The 15592-nt window shown below is 47.0% G+C and overlaps 1 long non-coding RNA gene across 1 annotated transcript; it reads left to right on the top strand.

Moving 5' to 3' along the window:
- The first annotated feature begins 571 nt into the window (after positions 1–571).
- Positions 572–14326, top strand: LOC142001568 (uncharacterized). The gene is made up of 3 exons (XR_012642524.1): positions 572–1024; positions 1275–3801; positions 13403–14326. It is a non-coding gene; the product is annotated as an uncharacterized LOC142001568 (long non-coding RNA).
- Positions 14327–15592: the final 1266 nt, after the last annotated feature.

Genomic DNA, 15592 nt, shown 5'->3' with positions numbered 1-15592 from the left:
TTGGCTCGCCTTCTTACTGGGACCCCACTCTTTAAATACCCCTCTGAAACCACACCCCCACTCATGCATCTGATGAAGCGGGTCTTTGCCCACGAAAGCTTATGCTCCAAAATATCTGTTAGTCTATAAGGTGCCACAAGACTTCTTGTTGTTCTCAAAGCTACAGACTAACACGGCTGCCTCTCTGATAATTAAACAGGAGTGTGGAAAGCAAGACACTAGACTTCATTCTTCTGCTATACCCTATGCTGATTAGCCCTCAGCTAAGTATTCTGTCCAGTTCTGGGGGCCACATTTCAAGAAAGCTGTGGAGAAATTGGAGAAGGACCAGAGAAGAGCAACAAAAATGGTTAAAGGTCTAGAAAACCTGACATGTAGGGGATGACTGAAAGAAGAGAAGACTGGGAGGGAACAGAACAGCTTTTGAGTATCTAAAAGGCTGTTACAAGGAGGAGGAAAAAGATATTCTCCTTAACCTCTGACAATAGATTAAGAAGGAATGGGTTTAAATTGCAGCAAGGGATGTTTCGGTTGCACATTAGAAAAAGCTTCTTAACTGTGAGGGTGGTTAAGCACTGGAATAAATAGACTTGGGCAGTTGTAGAATCTCCATCATTGGAGATTTTAAGAGCAGGTTAGATAAACACCCGTTGGGTGGTTCAGGTGGTGCTTGGTCCTGCCGTGAGTGTAAGGAACTGGACTCGACCATCTGAAGTTCCTTCCCGTTCCAGTGTCGTTATGAAACTCCCAGAGACCAAGGGAGAGACAACACGTTTCTCTTGCACCACCTTGTGGCATACATGAGAATAGCAAATAGGAACATTTAGGATGACCTGCTTTAGCTTTTACATAACTTTCCTCGATTGCTCCACGTGATCAATCTCAGGGGACAGTCGTGTTTGCACCAGTAAGAACAACAAGGGGTCCTGCAGCTGCCCGAGACACTAACAGATTTATTATGGCATAAACTTTTGTGGGTAAAGCCCACTTCACCGGATGAACTGGAGTGGAAATACGGAGGCAGGTATGTATGGAAGAAAATGACCTCGAAAGAAAGATGTTATTAGCTATTGTAAATTGGGGTGGTCAGTCAGAGTGATTGCAGCCATTCCGTGCAGCTTATGGGGAGATGTGGAAGTTGACTGTAGAGCATTAACCAATTTAGATCCTTAGTGAGGTGTAATTGTATAGTTAGGAATTTGTGTACAAGCTCCAATTCTGCTGTTTCCCTTTGAAATTGAGTTTTGAAGGTTTTTTGTGTTTTTTTTTTGTAGAAGAATGGCTACTTTAAAATCCATTACTGAATACCCAGGGAGTTTAAAGTGTTCCCCTATGTATGTGAACAGAAATGAAAAAGGAGAGTTTGAGGAAGAAAAATCTACCTTGATGCTGTCAACTGCGGGGTGTTATTGGCCTTTTTGTGTCACTTTGGTCCAGCCTCCCAAAACCAGACTTCTGCTTCCTAAGGTTTTGAGGGTACACACATTTGACTGGAGGACTAACCTACAGCACTCTTTTGAATGTGCATTAAATACCACTTCACGCCCTCATGGACAAGCTCCTAGAAAACGGGCATCTGAAGAAGCGGGTCTTTGCCCACGGAAGCTTATGCTGCAAAAGACCTGTTAGTCTATCAGATGGCACAGGACCTCTCGCTGTTTTTGTGGCTAGAATGCTGAGAAGTACCACATGATGACCCTTGGTGACCTTTGCCTCTGCTTTACAGTAAAGCAGGATGTCCATTCTGACAGGGGCATGCATGCAACGAGGGCTGAGCCATCCTTCTAAGTCTCTCCCGGATGAGTCTAAATACCCATACAGGTTGCACCTCGCAAATCCAGTTCTCTCTCGTCTGGCAACATCTGTGGTCGGACGTTCCAGGATAAGAAAATACGAGGCTGGGGCCGGTGCAGGAGCCCTTGCCAACGCCTGGCAGGATGGGTTCTGGAGATGGAGCCCCTGCCTGTCCTGTGGCAGTGTGGGGGTCATGAGCCATAGCTCACAGTGGGAAGAGCAGGAAGCTCTTATCTGCATCGTCCCCTGGTTGCCCCATGGGAGCACAGGGCTGGCTGGAGCCCCTGGCAGCCCCATGGCAGCCATGGGCTGCCCAGGCTGGGGCCAGAATCCAAGAGAGGGAGGCTGGAGCCTCAGCAGCACTAGGAGCATGGGGCTGTCTGGAGGCAGAAGCCCTGGACCTCCCCTGGTCCAGCAAATTCTCTTGTTCAGGACCTGTGGGGTCCCCACCATGCCGGGCAAGGGCAGTGCAACCTGCTGTGCTATTGTTCTTCCAGCAGATGTCACTACTGAACACCACCTGCAGCTGCCCTGCGACAATACAGGTGGGGATGCAGCTGTTCATTAGCAGGGGAGTGAGTGTTCATTAGGAGAGGGTTTTGAGAGGCTTGGCCGAAAGGAGCTACAGACAGGTTGGATATTATCATTGCCAGCAGGGTCAGGGAACATACAACTGTGGGTTAAAAGCCCTAGCAGTATGTTAACTAACCCCACAATACTCAGCTGGAGGGGCAAAGATTTATTGTCATCCCTATTGTACAGGGAAATCGAGGCACAGAAACAGTGACCTTCCCTGAGTCCACACAGCAAGTCAGTGGCAGAGGTGGCATTAGAACCCAGGAACCCTGTCTCCCCGGCCCCCCTGTTCCTAGCCCATACTCCTGTATATCACCATGAGAAAAGGAGTGGTTGGCAGGAACATAAAATAGGGAATTTGTCTCAGGCAGGATAGAGAAGCAAACTCCTGGTGGAACCAGAGCTATCCTGAACCTGAGAGTTCTGGAGGACTCTTCTTTGCAGTCAGGGTGCAAGGGCAGGAGGGAGGTGTCTAATGAGCTAGATTTTTACAACTGCAGACCTGAACCCTTTGTGTTTGGTCCTTCAAAACTACAGCAGGGACCTGTGCTCCAGAATTACACGTGTGGGTTAAACACTCCCCCCGCCTCCCACCTACTGATTCAAATACACAGAATGTCCAGGAGTTGGAATTGGGATTTGAAGTTCACAGCCCAGGACTAGCTGTGTTTGACAGAAGAATACAAGAATGGTCATACTGGGTTAGACCAAAGGTGACCAGTGCCAGGGGCCCTGGAGGGAATGAACAGAACAGGTGATCATCAAGCGATCCATCCTCTGTTGCCCGTTCTCAGCTTCTGACAAACAGAGGCTAAGAATACCATCCCTGCCCATCCTGGCTATTAAACCATAAATGGACCTGTCCTCTATCACCTAGCTCTTTTATGAACCCTGTTATAATCTTGGCCCTCACAACATACTGTGGCAAGGAGTTCCACAGGTCGACTGTGCTTTTTTCTTTTTGGTTGGTTTAAATCTGCTAACTGTTAATTAGTGTCCCCTAGTTTTTGTGTTACAGGGCGGAGTAAGTGACTCTTCTTTATTCCCTTTCTCTGCACCAGTCGTGAGTTTACAGATTTCTATCATATTCCCAGTAGTTGTGGCTTTTTCCAAGTGGAAGAGTCCTGGTATTTTTAATCTCTTCTCATATGGCAATTGTTCCATATCACCAATTATTTTTGTTACCCTTATCTGAAGTTTTTCCAATACCAAGATAAGGTGACCACATCTGAATGTGTTATTCAAGATGTGACTGTACAATGGATTTATATAGAGGCAATAAGTTATTCTATGTCTTATTCTCCCTCCCTTTCTTAATGCTTCCCAACATTGTTTGCTTTTTTGACTGCTGCTGCACATCGAGTGGATGTTTTCAGAGAACTATCCATAATGACTCCAAGACTTTAATGGCTCCATGACTTCTATGACAAGGTAACAAGCTCTATGGACACGGGGAAGTCAGTGAATATGATATACCTTGACTTTAGCAAAGCTTTTGATACTGTCTCCCACAATATTCTTGCCCATAAGTTAAGGAAGTATGGATTGGATACATGGACTATAAGATGGATAGAAAACTGGCTTGACAGACAGGCCCAACGGGTAGCAATCAATGGCTGAGTGTCTGGTTGGCAGTTGGTTTCAAGTGGAGTGCCCCAAGGATCAGTTCTAGGGCCAGTATTCTTCAACATCCTTATTAATGACCTGGATGAGGGGATGGATTGCACCCTCAGCAAATTTGCAGATGACATTAAGCTAGGGGGTCAGGTAGACAGATTGGAGGGTAGGGGTAGGGACCAGGGTGACCTAGACAAATTGGAGGATTGGGCCAAAAGAAATTAGATGAGATTCAACAAGGACAAGTACAGAGCCCTGCACTTGCGATGGAAGAATCCCAAGCACTGTTGCAGGCTGGGGACTGACTGGCTAAGTAGCAGTCAGCAGAAAAAGATGCAGGGATTACAGTGAATGAGGCTGGATATGAGTCAACAGTGTGTCCTTGTAGCCAAGAAGGCTAATGGCATGTTGGGGCACATTAGGAGAAGCATTTCCAGCAGATCTAAAGAACTTATTGTTCCCCTCTAACTTGGCTCTGGTGAGGCCCCATCTGGAGTATTGTGTCCAGTTCTGGGCCCCCCAGCATAGAAAGCATATGGGTGCATTGGAGAGGGTTCAGGTGAGGGCAACGAAAATTATTAGGGGTCTGGAGCACAACCTGTGCGGAGAGACTGAGAGATTTGGGCTTATTTAGTTTGCAGAAGAGAAGACTGAGGGGTGATTTGGAAACAGCCTTCAACTTTCTGAAAGGGGGCTCTAAAGAGGATGGAGAGAGACTGTTCTCATTGGTGACAGATGACAGAACAAGGAGCAATGGTCTGGGGTTACAGAGGGAGAGGTGTAGGTTGGATATTAGGAAACTATTTCACCAGGAGGGTGGTGAAGGACTGGAATGCATTACCTAGAGAGGTGGTGGAATTTCCATCCCTACAATTTTTTAAGTCTTGGCTGGGATGATTTAGTTGGGGTTGATCCTGCTTTAGGCAGGGGGCTGGACTTGATGACCTCCTGAGGTCTCTTCCTGCCCTAGAATTCTATGATTCTGTGACTTGAGTGGTTATTGAGTCCCCATAATTTTATACAGAACAGGTGTCCTCCAGAAAAATGGGTTTTATCCTACCTGTTATATGTTATGGCTTATTTGTCTATGGAGGAAGGATGAGTCTGAAGTTCAGAAACTGGGCTGGAACTCAGGACACACTGAATTAACTACTTGCTTTGTCACAGACTCCTTGGCGGATCTTGGGCAAGTCACTTTAGTCGCCTAAATCAGTGGTAAGACAAAATGATCTGGAATTGCAGCAGTGGGTTTAAACATCTGGGTTCTGTGCTCTATCACAAACAGCGTATCCTCTGTCAAGTCACTTACTCTCTGTGCCTCAATTCCCCCACTGTGAAATTAGGGCAGTACCACTTTCTTCCTCTCCCCTTTTACATATCTTGCCTCTACCGTTTGTCACTATGTACAACCCCTACCATGATGGGAACTATTTAATGTAAACAAAACAACACAGGAGTTAGCAAAATGCAAATGAATCATAATAAAGCCAGTCAGTTTTGGAGATAGTATTTTAAATTATCGTAAGGGTGACATCTAAGGGCCTGATTGTGCTACCCCTTCTTACTCAGTGAGATCCCCTTTTCTGCAAGTAGCCCCCCAACCTCCCAAAACAGAGCTCTCGCCAATATATCCAGGTTCACGATCATAAACCTGATCCTTGCAAATGCAAACAGCTCAGCCTTCAAACACAGTCACGCAAGCATCATTTCAACCAGTTACTGCCTGGATCACTGTAATCCCCAGCCTCCTCCATCTCTTTCTCATCTCCAGTGGCCAGAATGAAACCTGGAGCTGGGCCGAGGGCCATGAATGTGCTGTTTCACGATGATGATTGATTATAAACAAAATGACCCAGAGTCCAATCCTGACTACAGCTGTGTGGGTGCCCTAGCTGTGCATTCCGAGATCTCAGTGCCTCTGGCTTTCTTTTAAATTCAGCCTTGACTGAATAGCTTGGGCTCATAGTGCTCATTTCAGTGCTAATTACAACATTCTTATAATGTTTTCTACTCTTCAGTTACTGATATGGCCTTGCGACCTTAATCCCAGTTGTACATAATTTAGCCTCCTAGAGTATGAGAGTATCTAGTTAATCTCTCTGTAGCTCTGCTTACATGTTATCCATAGACATTTGAAGATCTCTCTTCTTCCATGTATAGGAGTCTCTCTCCAGGGTGCCCACCCTCACACAACAGCCTCCCACAGATAGTGCTGCTGAAACTCTCTCATATTGTGTCCACTCCCGATTGTCTTACGTCCATCTCCTTTCCCAGCTGCCCTATCCTGATCCTGCACCCTTCCTGTGGCTTTTCTAGTGGATGGCTGGATGAAGCAGTCACACATGGCCAGGATCAAAGAGAAAAGCTTGAAATGAAATTGCTTTAATCAATGCACGTACGTGGCTGGTTGGTTCTGTTCCCCCCATTACTCTCCACCACCGCTTTGCATCTAAGCAGAGTACAAGACACAACATTCCCTGCACAGAACCTCCTGTTTTTTGCACTCTTCCTTGTTCGGCATTTGCTTTGATGCTCTCCCCTCATCTTGTTAGTTACTCCTCTAGTTTTATCACCACCTACAAAGCTGATCCTGGCTGCATTTGTACCACAGGCTGAAAGCCCCGGACCAGGGCTCAGGGGTGCAGAGAAGGGCTTGAGGTTTCATTTGGAATCTGACAAGGATCCTAGTCAGGGCTCCTTCTAAGCTAAGCACTTGGGTGGCCACCCAGGAGAGATGTAAATGCTGCCCAGCTGATTAGCACAGGGCCCACAGCCAGCAGAATGTGTTTGTATTGGTGGTGCCCATCTACACATACCTCAGTGCACAGAACAAAATTGATTCCACACAAATTAGAGGGAACTCTGCTCCTAGTCTGAGTGAAAGATAGCCAGGGATCTGGACAGGAACTTTGCTAAGAGGACAGAAGCTGCCCCTTGGACTCTAGTACGAGAACCACCAGACTGATATGTACGTAAGACTCTCCAAGGGAATCAAGAAAAATTCTAACTCAGTCCAGCAGGCCCTTAAAATAAGGTCCTGAGCTAAGTCTCTGAGCAAATCAAGTCCATGACAGCACTGGGAGGAGACAGGATGGCCATATTCCCACTGGCAGCAAGCCTCACTAAAGCCAGCAGAGCTCCACCCCAGCTCACGACTCCTTGAGGGAGTCTAGCCAGCATCACGGCGTGTCTAGGGAAAAGAGACTTGACTTTCCTGTGCCCAGTGGTCCCCGGATTCTGTAATAGCCCCATGAGCCACAAGCAGCTGGCACAAATTAAAGCACTTGTCAGGCTACTCTAATGAACGCTGTAGGACTGAGACAGTGCGCAACTGCTGCAGGATCAGGGGAGTGAAAAGGTAACATAAGCTCTAGAGCTGCATTGTGTACTTAGTGCACTCTAAGACAGGGGTTTCTTTAAAGCATATGAAGTAGCCAATGCTACAGGCAAAGCTGCAAAACTGCTTCCATAGCAGGAGGAAGCGCAGTGCCACCAGGTAGCATTAAAACAACAGAGGCTATCAACCCTCAGGCTTCAGGGCAGAAGGCAGTCATCAGTAGAGGTCAGGAAGGGATCTCTCTCTAGGATATAGCACCATGCAGTGATTGAACTGTCATACTACAGAGCAGTGCTACTCAGGCCTCAGTGTTTCAGATACCAGTTAGTATCACCATTACCTGCAAGAGCCACAATAATGTGAATTCATTGTGTCGTTTATGATAGTACCATATACTCATATTCAATCGGTATCAGAGAAATATTCAGTGTATAATATTCTCACAGCAAAATGACTGACCAAATATTATTACATCAGCTATAACTGGTGAAACACAAAGTGAAAGAATCCAGATTGTTTAATCATGAAATCACACATGGACTGCAAAGAGCTGCAGCAGGCGCATTAAAGAAGCACATATGGCTTGGGAGTCACAGTCTGTGTACCACGGCTCTACGACATCTGCCTGGGCATGGCATACAGGGTGAGCTGGATCAGGGGGTCACTCCCCAGATTGCATATCCTGACCCTGAACCATTCCTTTCCAGTGGGTAGTTGGATTCCGTCTTTCCATAAACATCACTTGTGTAAGCGTCACAAGGGTGTGGTTTCTCTCCCCCTTTCCCCCCTCAGAACGAGTCCAGGAGATCTTGCATATTCCCCCACCCTCCTGACCTCTCACCCATCCACGATCACGGCCACAGTGAAGTCAGATCTTACGATTGGTGACAAGGAATCAAACTAATCCCAGACCGAGTTAAACCACCAAGATAACACTGAGGCAATTAAATCTCAACAAATCCCATTGCAATCCAGCCCCTTTAATTGGCTCGGAGTAATGGAGGCCCTGCCACAAGCAGGGATTACCAGAACTGTTGTGCTGATCCTGACTGGCCCTTGTTTGAGGGCTGCTTGGGAATGGCACAGGCCAGGTCAGCCTTGCACTGCAAGCTGGAAGAGAGAAGACAAGACTCTGACCATGTCTACATTAAATTTGCATAGGTTTCACTAAACTGGATTTGCTTAAATTGGTGCAGCTCTCTTATTTATGTTTCAGAGCAGCTTACTCTGGTTTAGTTTAAACTTCTTCTTAACTGACCTCAGCAAAACCAAACCATGAGTGTGCAGGTGGCCTTTGGCTAAAGCAATTTTAAAATCACACCTTAAGAGAAACTGGTTCACATCTTTGGGTTCCTGAACTAGGGAATCCTGCCAGCTTCTTCCCCCCTTGCAGTTGTAAACACAGAGGGGTTGTGCTACAAGCGGTATTGCACCTGTTTAACTTAAGTGGCTGTTTTAAACTGTCCTGACATTGAAATACAACGGCTCACACCTGGGTTTGCACGGCTTCAACTAAACCAGTACAAAACTTCATGAAGACATGGCCTGAATTACACTCCTGGATGATGGTTAAATCAGTGATTGGGTTGACTGCTCACAAAAGGGCAGTCTCCTGACACTAGTCTCCCCATCCCCCAGGACCTGTCCCAAAGGGTATGTAATAAAACATAGTAATAAAATACCCTTGGGAGGATTCATCATCTGACTCAGGCTCCCAGGGCTTGGGCTGTGGAGATATAAAATTGCAGCATAGAGGTTCAGGCTCTGGGACTTTGCAAGGGGAGGAGGTCTCAGAGCCCAGATATCTACACATCAGTTTTATCCCCCTGCAAACCTCAGTCAGCGTAGCGTCCATGTAGACATACCTCCAGCAGCCTAGACTTCCCCTGAAGTATTGAATGGCTCAGCTCCTCTCTGTAAGATCAGATGCTACAGTAATAGGCATGTTTCCCAGCCTGTCGTATGGACACCCTGCTCACACCCCATAAAGTCCAAACTCACCCTTTTCTTGAGGTTTGGCTTTGGTAGCAAAGAAATAAGCAACAATAAAAAATTCGGCCCAAATCTCCTCCCCGTCTTCAGCTGCTTCTATGGGCCCTCCTTCATGGCTGGTCAGCCCATACCCTAGGTGCTCTCTCACCTTCCTTGTATCACAGTGAGGCAGAGAGTCAGTATTGCCTGCTTAACCCTTTCTTGGGGAGGTGTTTCAGGCAAATGCTCCCCAGCTGTCACATTGAATTAATCCACAATAAAACCGACCAGATGTTCAACTGAATGTATTCAAAAATACCTAACCAAAATAGTTTTGAAAATTTTACACACCCTCTCTAGAAACAAGCAGCAGCAGGCCAGAACCAATCATCACAGAGTACCCAAGTGTACGTGGATGTGACTGCCTTGCCCACAAAGAGACAAGTTTGATTCCTGGATGCATCAAATCAGAAAACAGATGATCCTTCAACAGCTGACACTCTTTCTTGTGCAATACAGTGAGAGCTGGGAAAAGGAAGGGAAGGACATCACTTTTCATCCATCATTGCAGACTGGATCTAAACTACGCAATTATCTGCCCTGACTTAATTTTGGGAGAGGAATATCTTAAAAGCCTTTTTGGCTCTGATATCACATTCTCTCTTTTCTTTGCCAATGTGTCCTTTATGCCCAGAACGTATGCATGACGCAGGCAGCTCCTATCCCAAGCTGTGCAGTGCGAGACATCCAGCAAGAACGAATGTCTGCCTGCTTTCGCCACGAAAGGATCTTAACCACACCCTTGATTTAATTGTTCTTTCATTTTTGTGGGTTTTTAAACGGCACCCAATTTATAATGGGGCTCTTGGGTAACATGATAAGACATGTACGGAAGGTTAATGGAGCAAAAAACTTTCTTCATTTTTGGCATTGCTACTTATGTGTGTTTCTCATGCTATAACTCAAGATGACTATGAACTGGAACCTATTTTTGAGGGTTAGGGCTTGGCAACGTTGAATTTACTGAGGTTGCCGTTATTGTAGAACTGGAAGGGACCTTGAGAAGTCATCAAGTTCAATCCCCTGCCCTCATGGCAGGACCAAGCACCATCCAGAGTCTCTAGGCCATCTGTGATAGGTGTCTGTCTCACCTGCTCTTAAATATCTCCAGTGGTGGAGATTCCACAGCCTCCCTCAGCAAGGGTGGGTCTGTTTGGTAAGTTGCCTGGTATTTGTCTGATCCCAGGAGCCAAAGATCTCCTCAAATCTGATCGGTCATGAGCTTGCAATGGATAGGAACTAATGTTCCGTCTCACTAGAAAGCTGGGAATATCCATTTGACGATTATGATAACTAGGATGTTTTTCCTAGCACTGGCAATGTGTAAGAAATCACAACACTCAATGACATCATTCCAGTGAAAGTCTCGGCTTCTTCCTCCTACTTCACGTCCAGCCTGATTTTCATGCTCACTGATGTCCCATGGACATGACTGACACAAGACATCCTGTAAGAGACTGGAATCCCTCTTTCCAAGTGGCAGAGGTCATTCAACTCTGCCTCTATGGACTCCAAAATATTGGCTGCCAACGCTAGAATTGAAAGGAGGGAGACACTACACCACACTTGACTGGAATTACTTACTTTAAAAGCAATGGGGGTCATCTCACCCATTTTAACACCGCAACCTTTGTGCTTACTGAGTGAGAAGTGTATAAGTAGTGTGTGACAGAGCTTTGGCCTTGCCTCGGGGCTCCTGCACTTCTGGGCGGTTAGTGCTTCCCTCAGAGGATCGGTGTGGCCCTCAACACGGCTTCTCACTCTTTACCACAGCCTTTCATCACAGGCCAGCCAATGGCTTTGGGGTAAAACCCCTCCTTAGCCCTGATCTCCCCTCTCAGGGGTAGACTCTGCAATGGTGTGGAGCAGGTCTGGGCAGAACCCAGGCCTACCCACTACTCTGGGTTCCATCCAGGGACCCTCAAGCAAGGGCTGACAGTGTTTCCTCCACTCCCAGCGTTGTAGCCTTTCCCCTGGGCTGCTTCCCCAAATGACCCTCCTAGTACCTTCTTCCTGGTATCCGAGCAAGTCCTTCCTGCTCCTCCACAGCATGCTTCCTCAGTTCCAGTCCTGAGCTCTCTCTGAAGGGAAACTTTTCAACCTCATGCCAGCAGGTTCTTGGTGGGCTGCAGGTGCTTCGGTTATCCTGTTTTCTCCCTTGCTTCAGGCATGCTCCTAATTAGCTCCAGCAGCCCTTCCCTGGTTACTCAGGGAACAGGAAACTGTTTATCCAGGGGCCAGCATATTTGCCTTCCCTTCCAGCCAGCTCCCATAGCCGACTGGTCTGGGTCTGCCACACATGTCCCAAATGGAAGGAGATGCTAAGAGAGAGAATCCCAGCTGAGGCACAAAGTCCATGAGACCCAGAGAGCCCTCGAGCTTTGTTCTGACAACAGCCCTGCTCCAGGCCACCCCATGAGCCATAGCTGTATCTTAGGTGTCCACTGAAAAGTGCTGGCAGCCAGCATGCCCATGTATGGCATTGGGAAGTGGGGAGAGGGGCCAATGAGCAGGACTTTCAAAGGAGGATTTAGCTTCAGCCTTCCCTTCTCAAGTGCTCATTACCCCATTCAGCCTGGTCTCAGATCCTATTCACTGATCCCATTCGACACCCCAAGGCCACCCTTCACCTGCCCGTCCCCACCATGGCAGATGCTTCAGCAGCAGCAGCAGCTGAGGAGCCGCTCAGGGGACGCTGAGTTTCAGCTATGTAATCCCTCAGTCTCGCCCTGAGAGGTACCAACGTCTGCAAGGAAGACTTTGTCATGATCATTTCCACGTCAGTTTGGGATCCGTTATTGCCAGGCAGACAAATTAGTAAGTTGTCTCCTTCAATGAAACAAATCTCGCCCTTCTCCTTCAGTATCTTCTCTTGTTCCTGCTCTGCCCTGTCTGCTTTGCCTGTCTAAATCTGTCTGTCCCAGTTCCCTTTCATCACCGATCATAGAAGATTAGGATTGGGAAAGATCTCAGGAGGTCATCTAGGGGGTCCAACCTCAACTAAATCATCCCAGCCAGGACTTGTTACTTCCTCTTTGTTTCTCTCAAGCCTGTGTTTATAAAACAGATATTTGCTCTTGCTCCCGGTCCATTTTTCCTGTTTAGAGTATAAACTCCATACAGCAGGGGCTGTCTCTTTCTGTACAGCATCTAGCACAATGGAGTCCTCATCTCGGCTGGGGCCTCTAGGGGCTTTGTCACAAAATAAAAATGGCAACTCTTCACTTGGTCTCATTGTTGCCCTTAAGGGTCATAGGCTAGACCCAGGATGTGAGAGCTTCAGACTCTTGTGTGACTTGCCAGAGCAGACAATCAGGTACAGAGCAAGATATTTATGCTACCCATCAAATCTCCCATGCTCCTGCCTTACATGAAAGCAGGGAAATCTTTCCCATCACATGCTTTATTCCCTACTGCTGGCATGTTTCAGACAAACTATGTGCAACCTATTTGAAAGAGAAAGAGGTTGCAGTGCCAAGAATGGGATTTCAGCAAGAGACAACCATTAAATCAAAGATTAGCCCTGTCTTTGGAGAGCCAGGAGATTACAGGTGGGGGTCTGTGTCTCTGTGTGTCAAACAAATCAGATTCTGTGTATTATCCTAAGCTGTTTCTGATATGACAGACTTATTCCTTCCCTCCCCGTCCTCTTCACAAAGAGGACTGCTGGGTCGCTTTGCCCTTTGAGAAACCACAGTGAGGGCTGTCCAGGCATGACAGAAGAATCTGTAATAACAAGTCAAACCATTAGTCTTCAGAGCTAGGAATAGAAAGCCCCAGGTCAAGAACAGCAAGACTGACCAGTGTGTTTCTTCTAGCTATCAGTGCCTAAGAGGAAATTTTCAGTTCTCATCTCTCCTCATGCAGCACCACTGGAGGAGGGAGATGTTTTCTGGACTCCTCCCCAGTTGGTGATTGGCTAAGGCCCCCAAAGCGCAAAAGCCTTGCATTGTTTACCCTATCTAGGGTCACCGTAGAGAGTATGCTTTTAACGCTCTAAATGTTCCTTCTGTTAAGAAACATACCAAGTTATTTTTTTTCTTTAAGGGAAAACAGATGTCACATGAACCATTCCGACAGCTCAAGGGGAAGCAACAAACACCTTGATCATGGCTGGCTTTTTGACGTCAAAACATCACGAGCCACAAGGGGCAACTCATGAGCTTGGCCCATCAGAACCAGCCTGCAACAGCAGCATATACGGCTGGACGTCCAGCTTCTCCTACATGGCAAAAGGATTAACTAACACGAAGGAAACCAGTGCAGGTCCTGCCCAACTCCTAGTGTGAGGAGCTGAGAATCAAACTGTACAACACGGAGGCAACTACTAACCATCCAGGCCTTGGAGCAGAACTAGCCAAGTAATGGCTAAGCCTGCGACTACCCCAAAGCTCAATCTAACGTAGATACCTTCTCTCATACCCACTCGCAGATGGGCTAAAAGCAGATCATCCCCTCTACATGTCTGTGGAAAAATGATGTTCAAAGTCACATTTACTTCATCCCCCACTAGATGTCTCTTTTCACCATGCTAAAGAGGGTTCCCCGGCATCCCGCCTGCTGAGAAACATCTGGGATGGTTGAGATGGTGAAGAGGGGGCAGATCATGGGCAGGTGTCCATCTTCAGTCCATGTCCCTTCCTCTCTCAAGTCAAAGGAGGGCTGCAGCTGGAGAGCACAGAGGAAACAGCAGAGGCTCTACAGGGACACAAATGTAGGGCACCACTTTATGTTGAAGGGACACATGCAGTTCGTGGCAGCTGTGAGACATTATTAGGTAAATAAATAGCCCTCATGAGGGGAAAGAACTGAATCAGCCTGGAAATTCCCTTCATTCTATTTGGATCTAGACTGAAGCCTGACTGGAGTGACGATTACAGACTTGATCCTGGATCTAAACAATAGGTTCAAATGTGAAATTGAATCAGGGTTTGAATCTGGCAGTTGGCAGAAATAAAACCCTGATAAAAACATGCACACATTATGGTGGGGGATAATCACTATCCATATCTGAATTTTGGGTCTCAGGTCCTTTCCTATTTCCCCAGTTACTGCTGGCTTTGTTCTCATGGCCTTGGGGTCTATATGTGTTGGGGTGTTGACCATCTTTGCCCACGAAAGCTTATGCTCCAAAATATCTGTTAATCTATAAGGTGCCACGAGACTTCTTCTTGTTCTCATCTTTGCTATGAAGCTGCTGTTTTTCTCAAGCAGTCACAGGGACTTTAAGCTCAGAAGGAACCATCATGTTCATCTAGTTGAACCTCCACATCACAGGCCACAGAGCCTCACCCATCTGTAACAGACCCCTAACCGGTTTACGAATGTCCTCAAATCATGGTTTCAAGACATCAAGTTACAGAGATTTACATTAGTTTAAATCCGCAAGTAATCCATGCTCTATGCTGCAAAGGAAGATGAGAAGGCAAAATCCTTCCCCACTCCCCTAGGTCTCTGCCAGTCTGACCTGGGGGAAAATTCCTTCACAACCCCAAATATGGTGATCAGTGAGACCCTGAGCACATGGGTAAGACCCCCCAGCCACACTTCTGGGATATAATTCACTGGAGTAACACAGCTCTCCCCATCCAGTGTCCCATCCCCAGCCACTGGAGGTATTTGCTGGTAGCAGTCACAGGTTACCTCCTTGTCACTATAGGCAATCCCATCATTCCATTCCCTCATAATCTTCTCAAATTCAGTCTTGAAGCTACTTAGAATTTTTCAGGCCAAGTTCTGAACCTCTTAAAATCAATTTTTTTGTCCCCTACTGATAGCCTCTTCTGTGCTGTGATGGATTGTAGACCCTGATTGGGGGTCAGCAAAGATAGCCAGCCACTGGCTGCAGACAAAATCTCCTTAACTCAGTTTAGTGGGGGCTTTAAGCATCTTAACTAATCTCTCCAAATAGCCTCACTGTGTCACCTTCCAAACCAACCTAATTTCCATCAGCCCATGGACCCTGGCTTTCCCAAAGGCAGCATGAGGACCTAATTGTTCAGACACCTCCACTGGAGCTTTTCTAAGGCCGCTTGAGCCAAGCATTGCCCGTGATAGCTGGAACTCAATGAATGTGTGGGGACCTCTGCCTTAGGCTTGCTTTGCAGCCACATTCCCCCCAAAGGCCTGGAAATGGAATGTCTCTTTTCCCTCCAGGCATATGGTCTCTCTCAGGACACGGGTATGCTGGTGGGGTCGTGTCTGAGCACAGGCCATCATTTCATAAAACTCAAAAAG

The sequence above is a fragment of the Carettochelys insculpta genome, chromosome 25 (genome assembly GCF_033958435.1).
Source record: "Carettochelys insculpta isolate YL-2023 chromosome 25, ASM3395843v1, whole genome shotgun sequence".
Lineage (NCBI taxonomy): Eukaryota > Metazoa > Chordata > Testudines > Carettochelyidae > Carettochelys > Carettochelys insculpta.
Note: the sequence above shows the minus strand (reverse complement) of the source record. Positions and strands in the feature narration are given on the sequence as shown.